The following is a 16,329-nucleotide window of genomic DNA, read 5'->3' on the forward strand; positions in this document are numbered from 1 at the left end:
CCATTGCATGAGATGCTCCTGAAATTTGAACAAAATGTCAGAAGCCATAGAGGCCGTAAAGAATACATTGCTACTTGTTACTGCTTCACGAGCTTTTCAAGTCCCTCGGATTAAGTGACAGGTTATTGAAAGTTAAGTGCAAGAAACATTTTGGTGAACATACAACATTTACTGAAGAAAATGAACACGCACTAGAAGAAAAATTAATTATATTAGACGGGTATGGATTCATCCAAGAAAATGAGATTGTGGTACTGTAAAGCGAAAGACAATAGTGCCAAACTTTTAACATCTGCACAGAAAAATAGTAAAATAGAAAAATCAAAAGGTAGTGACACATAAAAGAATGGACAAATACAAAAATGTTGCAAAACACAGTAACAAAAATGAGAAAACTCAAAAAGAAGATTATTGTGTTATCTGCCGAGGTTAGTTTACGGCGAAAACAATTCCGCTGATTGAGTTCAACGAAATATTTTCATCGGTTTAACGAGGACTGTGTTCTTCATCCAGACGATCCCTTCTTTGTGTGCCAATAACGTAAAATTTCAGACAAATATGAGTACAATGTTTGCTCTTTCTTATATATGAAGCTAACACTAATATTTTAAACTATAACCACACTTTTGATAGCATATAATTAACATAAATTAACAAATACTTTATCATGAAGTACACAATTTTTCTGCTCTCTGCACTAGCTCACATTTAGTACATTATTTTTTTTACAAGAAATTCTTGTTTCATATATTTCTTGTTACTAAACAAATTTTGTAATTATTCTGTCCCTCATTTGTAACTCAGTGACATTTTTTAACATTTTCCGGAGCTATAAATAAAGGTATTCTACATTCCTAAACTTATAGATTCCTGTGTTTTTAAAGTCCATGAACTACTTTGCAAACAGTAATGTGCGATGTGGAGTTATTAGTGACACTATCATAGTAGATAAGGTTTTAATGTTGATGTCGATATTACCCCAACAACCTGTCGGTCTTCCCCATAGAGTTGGGGAAGACCGACATTTCTTCATCGTTCAGTTTTTTCTTTGATTTTCTCAAGAATTACGCATGAGCTTTCACACCCACGTATTCCATTTTGTTCAGATCAATAAGGTTTATCAGTTAGTATAAGTTCCATCTTTGAACAAAATTGGTTTCGTTAAATGCTAGTTAACACGTATTGGAAAATTTTCATTCTAGTATGTTTTTCATCACACCGAAAAACATTTAAAAATGTAAAGTAAATTTTAAATAAAATACAGTACCGTATTTTTGTAGCTGGAACGAATGAATTGTATTTATATATTGCTTTTAAAGAGGAAAAAAAATAATTCCGATTCACGGATAGCGTTACGGAACGTATCAAATTCGTAACTAGTAAGTCGATTCTATACCACACTACTTGATCTAACAGTCCCTTTTGTGGGCCTCAGCGGCTCCAACGCCACCTATTAGCGACCGGCTGAACTACGTGCAACCTAGCGACGAACATGTTGTCAGCATGCTCCATCGGCGTATCAAGTGTATTCAGGAGCTTCTACGACTTAGTGGCGGCTGTCATGTCTCTTATTCACGTGACTCCCCAATTTGCCTCATGAATTTGTGTGGACGCCGAAAATTGAGAAACACCGTCCGGGAATCGAATTCAGTACCATTCGGATGTTAGTCCAACTGAACCCAGATCAACTGTATAGCCACTAAACTGTATAGCCAACTAACCACTGAACCCAGATCAACTGTATAGTCGATTACTTTTGCATATTGTACTGCCAAGGAAAGGGTAGTAACTAGTTTTGTCCACGAGACGTCTTGTCTCTAAAACAATACGACATGTGCTTTCTTAAAAATGATTGAGACCAGACTATAAGCAATACAATTCTCTTTATTGAGACAAGACAAGGAATTTCTCAACTTTCATGACCAACGTTAGTTCACACAAGGCTTATGCACCAACTACTATTCTAATGTTAAATAATGCACAGTATAAAACCATAAATTGATAAAGTAATTGTACGAACATATACCTAGGTAATGAAGAGCATTGATCAACGTTAAAAGATGAGCAAGCCATAAAATATACCGGTTTAAATGTTGTTATAATCATACTTTTCGTGGACCTCTCTTGACGCAGAAGGATTGTGATAACTTTTAATGAAAGAAAGATGATGATCAGGACATAATTAATATTTTAAACATAAATTTATAAAGTCAGACAAGAAAAATTTCGAGACAAGACGATAAAAGCTTTACAAGAATCCAGACCAGACGAGAAAGAATTCTTTGAGAATCGAGACGAAACGAGGAAACTTTATTTCTGGTCTCGTCTCGTCTCGTCTCGTCTCATGGTGAATACCAGCAGTAATCTGTACTCGCTAGATTTGGATAATACTTAAACATTTAATTAAAGCAAGAAATTAGAGATAAAGGGTATGAAATATGGAACACTTTCATAGATACCAATAAATAGGAAAGATTACGAATCAGTGCTTTAGAGCAGTGAAGGATCTTTATACCGCACTGTAGGCCAGAATGCAATAAAAATCATATTTGGGGATCATTTTCCGTTTGAAAGTAGTTTTTAGTTTAATGCCACACGATTAAAGGAAACAAAGGATTAATGAATGATAGTAAAATTAAATTCTTATATTCTCCCACTGGAAATCGAACCCGAGACAACGTACACCAAAGGCATAAAGCATTAGCCATGCCAGAGGGGAGGGCTAAAAGTAACTGTGAAATTTGATATTTTCTCCTTAAAATCGGCCTGGTACACATTGCCTAACCTTGCAGAATGGTATGGGAAGTGGCGGTGGTAGAGCGATCACCTCTGATGCATGAGACCTTTTGTTCGACTCCCAGCTCGAGCCAAGTGAACCTTATGAGAACAAATACAATGCTCGTGAGTTTTCAAGGGTTTTCCCGTTTCCTTCTACTTTCTTCATTCTACCTTATTTTCATTCATTTTCATCGTCACCGTCCCGTTTAGCTTCAGTGCGTAATCATGGGAATTGAAAATAGAAGCTTTATTTCATTCATTTCATTTTGTAGAACGGGCTTGATAACCAAAAACTTAGTGAAAATATTTTCTCTAACTCTCGACTCAGTGTATCCTGATGGGTAGCTACGTTCTCATTGTGAAGCTTGGAGTTAAAAAGAAAAAAAAAAGGAATACATTATTTATTATTTCATTTTCTGGTTTGAGGCTAGATGAAACATCCGGTTCGCGGGTAGCCATTTGGTCATCATTGCTTTACAGTACACCATTCAGCAAAGCGCATACACCTATTTTAACCTCTCATCTATCAGAAAAACATATATAAAACTAATTTATTTACATAAATAAGTGACTTTCGTTTTACATTGTCAAGTGAGTTCAATATTGAAACCGGAAGTAGTGATACATTTCTACCACTTCCGGTTTCAGGTGGAGGTAACGTTTCCTTCGGACGTTGAATTGATCTCAAAAAGCGCTATCTATTACCGACTTTGTTCTGTGACAACCAATTTTGTTACCAGAAATGGTTAGTTAATTTCTACAACTTTCAGTTTGAATTGAAAATTAATCGAAAAGATTTTTTTCTTAAGAAAGAGCATTGAACACTTCTCAAACTTCTTTTCTTCAAGTTTTACTTTGAACGCAAAGTTGTATCCTACGAAATGCATTTCATAGAAAAATACTGCACATGGTTTGGCCGAGAGAAGGCGCTACACTGTCGGAGAAAGGAGTACTACAAACAACCCAGTCGGTAGAGACATCTCTTGGCAGTGATCGAAACTTGAAACAGAGCGGTATTTAAATTGTCAAGGACACCAGTTGCTCGCAGTTTGCGGGAATCCTCGCGCGGTCGGTGATCGTTCTATTTTAAGTCAGTGCTACTACAGTGTTGTTGTTTCTCCGAATACAGCGCTCTCGTTGCTAAACGATTAAAGAAAGAGAAAAAAGTAATAATAATAATAAAAAAAATTATAAGATCACTCTTATTAATAAATAAAGAGAATACAATTGTGTAGTGTGTTGTATTTTGTTGACGAATTTTGTTAACAAAAAAATCATTCACCGTGACTCCTCCGGCGGAGAACCTGTCTTCCAAGACGCCCCAAACACTGGTCGAGGTAAGTTTAATAAAACAAAAATAGTAATTGTGTATTTGTTCTTAAGACCATTTCCTCGTACGATAGAAAGAACTTTATTTTTTTAAAAAAATAAGTAAAGATTGTACGTACTTGGAAAGTTTGCGAATAGTCCTTAAAAAAAAAAAAATCAACTTCGCGAAACTTTTACGATATCTTCTCGTCATATTAATATATTATAATCATGACTTCAAGAAGGATCATAACAAATTTGGCGCGCTACCTACTAATAATTCAGTTATGAATAATTGAAAAGTTCAGTGTTTAAAACAAACAAACAAATAAACAAAACAAAACAAAACAAAAACAATAATACAGGACGTTTTGCGATAACCAAAATTGACATATATTTGAATGATGTATGTTCATTCTCTCCGACCCCGATTCCTGGATCAAGGATGATAACCCCGTTATATTTCTTGACATGACTCATCCTATCCGAAAGAAACATAAATAACACCTAACCTACTTTTTAAAATTATTAAATTTTTCTTGTCTATATATCACCCCCCCCCCCTCTTGCTCACTCTGAACTGGTATTCATTAATATGTGTTTGAGATCGCAATTGCTTAGTGTAGAGCGGTCACCTCTGACGCGTGGAGTCCCTTGTTCAATACTTACGCCAGGTATGCTTTATAGTAGCGAAACACTGTGTGCGTCAGTTTTCTCGGGGTTCTCAAATTTTCTTAAACTTTCTACATTCCATCATTTTTGTTAAATTATCATTATTAAACCATCTTTCTCTCGTCCTTAGAGCATAGTGATGGGACGTTAAATTAAAATAAAAATTAATATGTTTTTTTCGTTTAAGTTTTTGCGTTCCTTCTATATGAGACGTGGATCTACGGCGTAAGGTGGAATCATATGTTGTCCTTGTATAAATTAATAATTTTTATACGAATTTTTAGTTATCATACCAATAATTAAAACAAAAATTCTCCAACCCCAAAATTTGGATTTACATATTTTGGGTCTTAGCTCAGCAGTGGTGGATCTAATGCAGGGCCGAAGATTGTAGAACCCCCAGGTTTTTGAGTGACAAAAATAATTTAAGCTATTATTTATATAGTTTTAGAAGTTTATAGTAAACTCATGACACATCTATCATAATCTGCGTTCTAGCTGCCTTTACAGTTTTTACGTTCTAGATACGCCATTGTAGTTCATCCATCCCTTGTGTACAGCCCTTTGTATACTTGTTGAGAAATGAAATTAAATGAAATCAATAGTTTTAAGACCTATTGTTATGTCTTACAGCCTAAAGGAGAGGGACGATATTATGAAAATGAATGATTATGAAAAAATTGGTGGAATAAAGATGTTGGAGGAAACAGGAGAACCATGAGAAAATGAACTGATACAATGTCACTCACCACAAACTCACATGGCCTGAGATCGAACCAGGGATTCCTTGCATCAAAGGTAACTGCTTTACTACTGAGCCATCGTACCCGCTGTTTTTATTGAGATCTTAGTAGTAAATTTTTTTGCAATTTTGTTTCTAAACTACTTAATATCAGCGGTAACATATCTATCTCTACGAATAGTTTATATTATAATGTGTAAAACATTCCTAATTTACTTAACCTAGATTTCCTGAGTTTATAGGCCTTCAGATAAATTTTATTTACTAATGATAGTTATTGCATCAGATAACAAGGTTGTTATTTCTGGCTTTCTAGATCCGAGTTGTTTACTCTTAATTCAAACAATTTCCCAATCACTTCACGCTACTAAGTCAACACTAATAAAGTTCATACCCCTGCCTGAAGATTTTCCTTAAATAAAAAAATAAATAATATACGAAGTCAGAGAACATCTTTACTCAAAATATGAAATAAGCACCCGTTCGGGGACTTCGCATAATTTGATAATCAAAATTATTCCTAACCTTAGCATACATAGAAGTTCGTCAAGAGGGGAAATTTCAAGCTCCAGAGTTCGTATCTTAATATGGCAGTTTTTTATTTTTATTTCTGCAGAATATCTTGCTCAATTAGGGGTTAGAACCTCGAAACCCTCTTGTGTACGCTAGAACAGCTTCCTAGGACAACACTTGAAAATAATTTGTATTGATTATCTTGGAAAAATTAACTACTGAAAGACAGTAAATCATTCCCAAATTTTTAAGTGGCGATAATGGTAATGCAAAGAACTCTATCATTATGATGCCTATCAAAAGATGATTCTGCTTGGGGAATGGTACCCAGATATCCCATATCAGAGGTGCGAACGCTAACTGTTTATCCATAAGGGAGATCTAACTAACTGATTAGCTATCTGATGCACAATTTGTTGGTACAAAGAAAAAATGATTAACTAATTAAAACAAGTTCTTATTGGAAGGTAATATGAAATGAAAATGAAATCTTTCAATTTAACGTTCCACGAATACGCCTTTTAGGTTGAGAAAGATGAATGATTAAGGCAAGTGAATGATGATGGAATATTTAGTAGAATGAGTATGTGGGAGGAAACGGGAGTACCTCGTGAAAACGCACGGACACGATATTGATCACCACAAGCTTACTTCACCGGGGATCGAACTAGGGATCCCACGCACGAGAGCAGGCCGGTAGCCAGCCCAAAATTGTAGGGGGGCCGATCCAGCCATATTATAGTTCATCACCATATTACCATTTGCAAATCTACCGTGAGAATTTTAGGGTAGGCCAGCAAAAATTTAGGGGGGCCCGGCCCCCTAGACACCTCTTGGATACAGGCCTGCACGAGAGGTAAGCGCTTTACTATTGAGCCATCTTGACCCCCTCATCCGACCATCAAGGAAATATGTCAATAGAATATACTGTATTTTTAGAAGTACACGAACATTGTTTATGGGATGAATTTGTTTTCCATTCGGATATCGTCGAAGACAACCTTGGGTTAATTCTCCATAGAGTTAATTCAACAAGTTTAACAACAGAGCATCCCTCTGCCAGGAATCAAATCTCTGGTATTACGTGGGCTAACTATGCAGATGTAGGGAAGGATCTTTCTCATGGGTATGACCAGTAAGCTGTTCTAGGGGATGCAGGCTTTTTACATACTGGAAGCAAACCAACAATCTTCTTTCAGACTATTAAACGAGTAATAAATAACTCAACGTACGTACTTATTATTATTATAAGTATGCATTTCTAGAATTGTATCTTTTTCAAACACAATTTTCACAGTACTTGAAGTTGTAAGCAGGCCTATCTATAAGTACGAAAGAAGCAGAAAACCTATATATACAAATGAGCACTCATAAGCAAACGAACATTGTTTATGGAAATCCATTTGTTTACGTTTAAATGGGTATTATAACGATAACATTAATAAATATGTATAAGTTGATATGAACAATAGTCCGTATCGTATGGTACCATTTTCTTATTCATTGGCCAGATCTAAACATCAATGTTGTGAAGTTGTGTGGCCAGACATGTATAGACATGTTTGTTTAAGCAGTAAAGAATATAATACGTAAAGGATCCATTAATATTGGATGTATTTTCAACTATAAAGAAGTAATTTTGTAAAAATAGAAAGGTAAATGCAGAAAATCTTCGAAAAATACATCAGTTTAAGTGTATTTTATCTTGAGTGTTATCATTGAACATATAATGAGTAAATTACGTTTTAATTAGTTCGAGAAATTCTGAAATAACAAACTTAGAGCAAAATAGATAAGAAAAAACTCGAAGAAAAAACTGAGTTCAAACTCAGGCACTGTTACGCAATAGTATAGCAATAAATTCTCAGCTGTATGCGTCCAGTTAGACAAACGAGTGCAACAAAATGGATGATTAATTTCAGTTGTTTTAATTATCTTAACACGTTGTCGTGGTTTGTTTATTTTTTTAAATGTGTTTCTTTCACATTCTACTATAAACATTATTCATTTGCATTAAGTGTTAAAACATCTTTATAATTATGAGATAAGAGATGAATCTCATTTGGAGCGGCCAGAAGGCCGTTTGAAAGTCCTCGTTCCCATTTGCCCCTCCCCCCCATATATGGTTAAACCCACGACCTTTCCATGATAGACGAAACAAATAATATGATAAGTTTTTTATGTTATTTTGTTACTCTGTTCTTAAATTTTTTAGTACATTACCAAAACGAATCGATTAACAATTACAATATTATAATTTCCGTAATTAGCGTGCACTTCCAATAAAGTTAACACATAACGATAACATTTATAAATATGTATATGTTGGTGTGGACAACAGTCCGTATCATATGATATCATTTTTCTCTATGGCCAGATCCAGAGTTACCAATCGTCCCGATTCTGTCGGGACTGTAGCCTACCGATTTCTGACTTATTTGTCCCGCGTCCCGACCGGACAATCCTCGGGACGCATGTTGCCCCCAATTTATCGATTTTCAAAGTTAATAATATTTTACTGGACCATTTTTACAAAGGAATAACTTATTCTGTTACACGCACAGTTTTGTGTATAGAATTAATTTTTAAAATTTCTGTTTTAATTTGACTTATGAAAAAATAGTTAGCAGCTCCTCTTTAATTTATAGTTATTCCCAGGTTGTTTTGATTACGATGATAGTATAATTGTCCCGTCCCGATTTTTTCTTAAGAAAAGTTGGCAACTCTGGCCACACCCGAACATTTAACTTGTTGGGTTTTGTGGCCAGTCATGTATAAACATGTTTTTCTATACAGTTCTGATATAATACGAACAGAAGCCGTTAATAGTAGATATATTCCCAATTATAAAAAAAAGAATTCTGTGAAAATAGAAAAAAGGTAAATGCAGAAAATATTATGGAATATGCAGTATATTCTATTTTTCGTGTTATCATTGAAACATTAAGAGAGTAAACTGCGTTTCAATTAGTTCCAGAAATAATAAAATAACGAACTTAAGGCAATATATAGATGTTATAACTATTATACTGTATAATAGAATATTTTTGTAAGTTAGCAACATCATGCTGTATGCAGTTTATTGTGTGCACTCCGAACCAAGTTGAAGTCGTTGCTTGTTGGAGGGTTATACTGCTGGCAGATAAGATTTCAGTTAGTTTTTGTTAGAAATAGATTAAGTGCTATGGTAAAACTTAAAGGAAAAACAGGTTTTCTTATCCCTACAGAACACCTGTTTCTTGTCCAAGAGATTACTATCATTTGTCACAATTTGCAGGGTGTTCTGTAAGACATTTTATTATAGATACTTGTTGTCTCTAAAGCTTTCAGTCACGTGATTATTTGTTTATATTTAACTTCTTTTTTAGTTCGCCCAATTACTTGCGCTTGCAAAAATCTTAATACTCAACTCTTAAATATGTTTATGGTCCGTTAATGGGCAGTATACTTCATGTGGGTTGACGGTAAAGCTGATCAAATATTGCACTTCCTAAAGGTAAACGGTAACAACTGTGTTTAGTTTTTATACTGTGATCAGGTTGCTTAGTTAATAAATTACGTTGTGCTTAACATGGAATAAATACTGTACTTATAGATATTTTTTTACATAAGTAATTTAGCTTCCTTGTAGCTAAGCAGTTAGCGTACTTGGTTATTGAGTGAGAGAGATCCGAGTTCGAATCCAGGCGGAAGCTCGTGTGGTTCGGATCTCACGTTAAGCTATAGGTTCACGTCTCATATATAGCCTAGCCTTGCTGCTGAAAGAGACGCTAAACTTACAATTAAATCAAATGATGCAAGTAAATTACAACTTTATATTTAACACGACCCTAAGGCATGTTCATGTTCAGTACCATCCCACTATCTATTTTTCAAATAAAGGCAGGCAGATAGCTAACGTAACAAACTGGCGATTGTTAACTATTAGAAATTAGCCTTTCTCACTCACTGAGATGATTTTCTAATATAAATAGATTACAGGGAAATTCTGTCAAACTTTATGCTAATCCACTCTCGTTAAATTACAATTCAGTGTAAATACGAGGCGTACAATTGATATAAAAGGGAAAGAGGCAAGTCTGAGTATTACGCTATCCTGGGATGTTATAGAACCTTGTTTAAGAAATTTATGATGTTCGTTGTAGACAGCCAAGAGGCATAATGAGAGTCATATGAGCATAAAATCGTAATTCCTAATACTAAACAGTTATATTAATAAGTGTCGCTAGTAGCACTTCCTGCCTCCCTGACCCAAACTAGAAGTCGCTAGCGTGCGGGCAATTTGTGGATTTAAAAATATATTCATGAATCTCACCCCACCCAAACCCCCACTAATTTTAAAACATGTGCCAAAAATTAGTGCCCAATTAGCACTGATGACCTGTAGTGTTTTAAAAAAAATTGTACTGTTACAAAAACGTCGAAAAACAAAAGAAAAAAGATTCTGGGTGCAGGTAGATTCACGCTAACTCCACTCAACCGATTGAGAGGAAACCATACACAACGTTAGTGTTAAATTAGTGCTAACGATATCACATAGAAAGAAAATTAATGCTCCTATCAGAAAGAAAAAAGATACACGAAAATCTTTAACGGGTGCATCATCAAAGAGAACAACTGATCCCTCTTTTTTTTTACGGTGAAATAAATATCAGTAAATTTCTATCTATGTGGTATCGATATCACTAATATAACACTAACTTTCTGTACAGGTTTTATTTCAATCGGTTGAGTGAGTGGGGCTAGCGTGAACCTAGCTCCACCCAGAATCTTTCTTTTCTTGACGTTTGTGTAACAGCACATAGTTTTTTCAACATTATAGGTCATCACCACGGGCACTAATTCTTGACACATGTTTTAAAAATTAGTGCGGGTGTGAATGGGGCAAGGTTAATGGACATTTTAAAAATTACTGTGACGATTTAATTGCATTGTAAAATAACATTGTTTCAATGTAATTATTTCAAAACAGAACAAGGATTATAATCATATTTAGATTTGAGCACTAATATTTCTCTAGCCGCAAAGTTAGTTGATGAAGAATTAAACTAAAATAAAATCAATAACAAAAGTAAAGAACAAAAAGAAAAAAAAAAGTTAAACGTAAAAAAATTAGAGGTTTTTAACTAACCTATAGTGTACAGCATGTCGAAAACTCAGTCCTTATAGTAAACAGCAAACGAATTAGCGCATCGCACAAATTCCTAGCAGTAAACAGTCACGATAATATTTGTAGCTTCGCACGGGCGCACTTACGGAGGGGTTCACCGGGTCTGGACCTTACCCCCAAAAGTTTCCTAACTCAACTTACATTTGTACGCATTATCAATAAAACTATACTTGTTTAATAGGGAAATAATCGATGTAGCATGAAAATATGGTTTTAACACTTCATCCGTACTCTTTCTCTTATTAAAAAAAAAAAAAAAAAAAAAAAAAAAAAAAAAAAAAAAAAAACAATCTACTTTTAATATATTTTCTGAAAATATAGGTGGAAGTATTTTACAATTACTTATCGTCTTTTCAAGTGCAGCATAATACTCGTTCGGTACTATGTAGACGTAATGGCTTGTGGTTTGTTGTATTGGATCTCCCACAAAGCTTGAACCCCTTCGAACAACAATTTCTGGCTGCGCGCCTGTCGCTACATACGCTATCGCTTGCCTGTCTGACGCTAATAGGTGTCGCTATCTGCGGGATTTTTCTGTATAATTAATTCCTTTAATAATTGCATACATGAATATAGTATGCAGTTTCAGGTGGTTAGTAGCTGTTTTTTAATGTCAAGTATAAATAATTAGGGTTTTTAATTAAGCAGGATTTTTAACCTATGGTGTACAGTGACCCACAAGCTTGGACGCAACTAGTTAAAACAATGATTAGTCTGCATTATTCAGAAATGTAAAGGGCGCGGAGGGGTTTAAAACATGGCGATGACTTTTTGTGTAGGAAATTTGTAGAAGTATGTAAACATTTTAATTTTAATGAAAGAATAGCAGAATGCCTTCCAACTTTTGTTTTCTATTGCAACACAAAACAGAATTTAATTGCTGTATTCGGAAGGAGAAACAACAAACTTTCAGAATCAAAGAAAAATTGGTCTTTGGACAGGAAAGAAGCAGGGCAAATCAGAGGACATAATGGCTTCTCTAGCCCCAATGAATTATTTGTACAGCTATTAGTGGAATGTATTATTATTATTAAGTATTCTGCCCTTTGGTAGATCCTGGAACTAATGGGGATTTTTTTTTTTAATTTTAGATTTGGACCTAGAAATTTTGTTCCACGTTCCTCGATCTTCAGCTTCCTCTTTTAACTACCAACATTTTCTTCAGTTTTTCAAATCATCGATCAGCTGTGTTCTTCTTTTTCCACGCTTTCCTTCCATCTTTCCTTTTATGTCATGTGAAGAAGACAATTTCTTCGCAAGATATGTCCAATCCAATTGGCCTTTCTACGAAGGATGGTGGCTAGAAGTGTCCTCTTCTCTCCTATCCGTTTTAAAACATCTTCGTTTGTTGCTCTGTCTGTCCATTTTATCTTCCCCATTTTCCTTCACCACTACAATGGCAAAAATGTTTTAATAATAATAATAATAATAATAATAATAATAATAATAATAATAATAATAATAATAATATAATAATAATAGAACAAGTACCAGCGGCTCTACGTGTGCAATATGCAAAGGAGTTTGGTTTGTGTGGCTTGATATTTTCTCAAATTGATATTTAAACCGGAAGTGGTAGTAAATTTATACTACATTCGGTTTTAGTAGAGAGATTATAATGAAGCTGAAATATTTCTGCCTAGCTGATTGCAGAAAAGTTCATCTCACTATATGATACTGTTTTTATTGTATAGTGAACAACGTTGAAAGCGACAGAGATTCATTTTTGCCACTTCCTATTTGAATAAAGACTTGAGAAAGAATATACCACGTTTTCTTAAAACGCTAAATGGATTAAAAGAAAAACAGGCTTCACGCCATTTCTTTATCGCTTTTGCTCCATTGTAAGAAGCCATTTCTCACTACTTATTACAGTTTTTGCTCTATAATGACGAACGATAAACCAGAAATGGTTGGTTTCTACCACTTCCGGAGGATAGATCTTCTCCATTAAAGAACTCAGTCCCTAACTTTTGATCCCCTTGTATATCCTGGCCAAAATTGATAGAGACCCATCAAGTATGCGTTAAAAGCTTTTGTCTTCCGGACAGAGACACATTTTTTGTCTCTCGGGGTGGACAAACGGACACAGGGTGGAGACGATAAATATGTAAAGAAGATTGGTAAACCAAGCTCCTTACAAATGAAAAGTGTTATCAATAATCGTACTGAAGGACATTTTATTTGAAAGCATAGGCCGAACTTGTAAATTGTGCATAGAAGGTTGTCATATTTCATGAAGTAAAAAGAGGACATGTGAGAAAATCATTAATTTACAAAGTATAAGATATTTGTTACAGCTTTACACACAGTGGTGCTATTCTAATTGTTAACAACCGGTTCTCTCTCTTGCTATATTAATAGATGGATAGATATAATTCCCTTAGGAAACTAACCATACAAAGTAGACAAAATAATTTTTTGATACCACAAATGACTAGAAGAAACCTACAGAGTATCTTCATACAAGGTGACGTGACGAAATTACGTAGCAGTGCGAATTTCTTGGAACCATGTTATCCAAGATAGATTGTTGTCAAAAATTATTGGAGAGACCTTCATCCAGCAATGGATCGACGATTGTTGATAATGATATTTCAAATTAAATGATGGTGTTTCAAATATAAATAGTGATGTTTCAGATGTAAATAATGGTGTTCCAAGTATAAATATCCTCACTATTTGACTCATATGACCACAGTTCCATTCTTGATATCTTGTGCGTACGTGCGTGCGCGCGCGTGTGTATGTATTATGTCTGGGTATAACAAACGGTTCTGCGAACACAAAATATTTTACAAGAATCGAGAAGAAACTATTTATTTCAACTTTCCATTTCCCTCGAATTTTTAGAAAAATCTGGACAACTTCATTGTTAGAGAAAATCCGCCCGGACACTTAGTTTACTCTTGCAAAAACGAAATGTCCAGATAAAAGAGAGGACGTTTGCTCACGCTGTACATATATTTACTTTTAAATATATACCTACTACTTATACTATTACTTGACCTAGGGCTCTGGCTCTCAGACTCCGTTTTAGCCAGTGCAAAATATCAATCAATTCTTCAACTTATGTGCTCGAAAGTACTTGAATTTTATCGTTTGTGCAGGGAAACTAACGGCGTTATTTGATACATAACGAGAAACTAAATGGTAACATTCATAAGATGAGGTGCGTGAACTTGGCCCCATGACATGGAGAATCAACGATGGGATTAGTGTCATTGGTTAGTGCATCGTCTTAACTCGTTTGTCGATATGTCGATATCAGAAGACACAATCAAATGAATCAGTGTCTTGTGTTGTAGCTGAAACATAACTCTATCTTATAGTACAATATTTATAATATGTAACGTTTCATTGCGCAGTAGTTAAGGGAATGAGCTAAAATATGTACTGAATTCCGGGTGGTGATCCACCATAGTTTTACCAAATTAGATTAATTCTACGACATGTTAGATTAAGGTTCAAAGAATCTTTCCTAGTGGTCTAGTAGCTAGCGCGCAGGGTCTCAAGTTCGATTCCTGGTGGGAGAGCATTGAACTTTACACATTTCAGTTGTTCAGATGCCATCTCAAAATGTAGGTTCACGTCTCCTATAAATAGCCTCATTGGTGAAAATGGAGGCTAAACTCTAATCACACCTATAGGATTGTACCGGTTGTACCTTGAACTTTTGCAGGACCAAGCCTCAGCGTTCTAAGATACCATTTTTGAACTCTTATTATTCGCATACAAAATAAAGGAGAAATATTTGTTTCGCGGAAACAAATATTTTATAAACTTGTTAACACAAAATAATATTGAGTACTCTGAGAAAAACCCGTTATCTGGACAGCGGTATATTGTACAATTATACGGAATCCATATGTTTACTACGGAAATCTATATGGAGCATACGTTATCCATACACTTATGTACTGCCTTTTCTCGCTTAGATGTTACAGCATGCCGCCGCACGATGTCTGATATCTAATAGCCAGTGGCGTATTTAGGGGGGCTTCCGGGCTTAAGCCCCCCCGAAATCTTACTTACTATAGTAAAGTATATGAAATATCTTGCAGAATTTTCACATTTTCAGGCAAAGCCCTCCCCGAAAGTTAGGAAAGCCCCCCCGAAACAAAATCGTAAATACGCCACTGCTAATAGCCTTCCCTATAGTACTACGTCAGCTATATGTTATATACGTCCATTTGTATATAAGATCCTTACCTCCTATATATATATATACAGTCATACGGAAAGTACGTACAGATGAAACACATATACAAACAGTATTATAAAACATACGTTTTCAGTTATAGTTTTCTACAGGATATTATATATGGTCGTACTATAACTCTAAAAACTACAGGATTTACGCATGTAACCTACGTTTTTACGTACGCCACATAGGTTTTTTTCTATGTGTACGGGATCATACATATTCACGATTAAAATCCCGAATTTCGAAAGTGTGACACTTTGGTTAACGATGGGCTAGAAGTTATAGTTGCCTTTCTATGACGATTTCAGATAATGATGTTGAAATACACCGATATAAGAACAAGTCGAGAAGATTTTTTTTTTAAATAACGGCAGGAAAATACATATTTTTACTCCGTACAGAAATCTTTTATCAATATTACTAAGATGGAAGCTATAGAATGTAAAAGAACCCTTTCATCTGTAATGCGTAGATCTTCAAGTTCTTCAATGGCAGAGATGAACAGAGGCCGACGAGTAAAGTATTTGATTACCGATGTAATGCTCCACTACGTACACTTCATTGTGTGCAGTACATCAGTGTTGCCAGATCCAAAGATCAAAAAGTACCGAGGCTTTGCTCTAAAAGTAGCGGATGTGAACTATTTGTAGTCTAAACATAAAAATGAATTATTTTACGGCTATACACTTAGATATACTGTATAAAGTCAGTTTTGTACGTTCTTAAGTACAGTTTACAATGTTTACAGTATGCTGTTTCACTGATATTCCTAATTTCTTTAATTCATTCGCTAAATTTTGTCTAGGAGTTACGAGTTTTCAAATTGCTCTAAAAGTAGCGAATTTGAACTATTTGTAGCCTAAACATAAAAATAAATTATTTTGTGGCTATACACTTACATATACTGTATAAAGTCAGCTTTGTACGTTCTTAAGTACA

The 16,329-nt window shown here is 34.8% G+C and overlaps 1 protein-coding gene across 1 annotated transcript in view; it reads left to right on the forward strand.

Annotated features, from left to right (window-relative positions):
- Window positions 1-3,839: 3,839 nt before the first annotated feature.
- Window positions 3,840-16,329, forward strand: part of LOC145675126 (adenylate cyclase type 2-like) — a 1,402,841-nt gene continuing 1,390,351 nt past the window's right edge. Inside the window, exon 1 of the mRNA XM_081745496.1 lies at window positions 3,840-4,115. The gene's annotated coding sequence lies outside the window, so the exon portion shown is untranslated. The remainder of the gene's footprint in view (window positions 4,116-16,329) is intronic.

The sequence above is a fragment of the Thermobia domestica genome, chromosome 18 (genome assembly GCF_964235325.1).
Source record: "Thermobia domestica chromosome 18, izTheDome1.hap1.1, whole genome shotgun sequence".
Taxonomy (NCBI): domain Eukaryota; kingdom Metazoa; phylum Arthropoda; class Insecta; order Zygentoma; family Lepismatidae; genus Thermobia; species Thermobia domestica.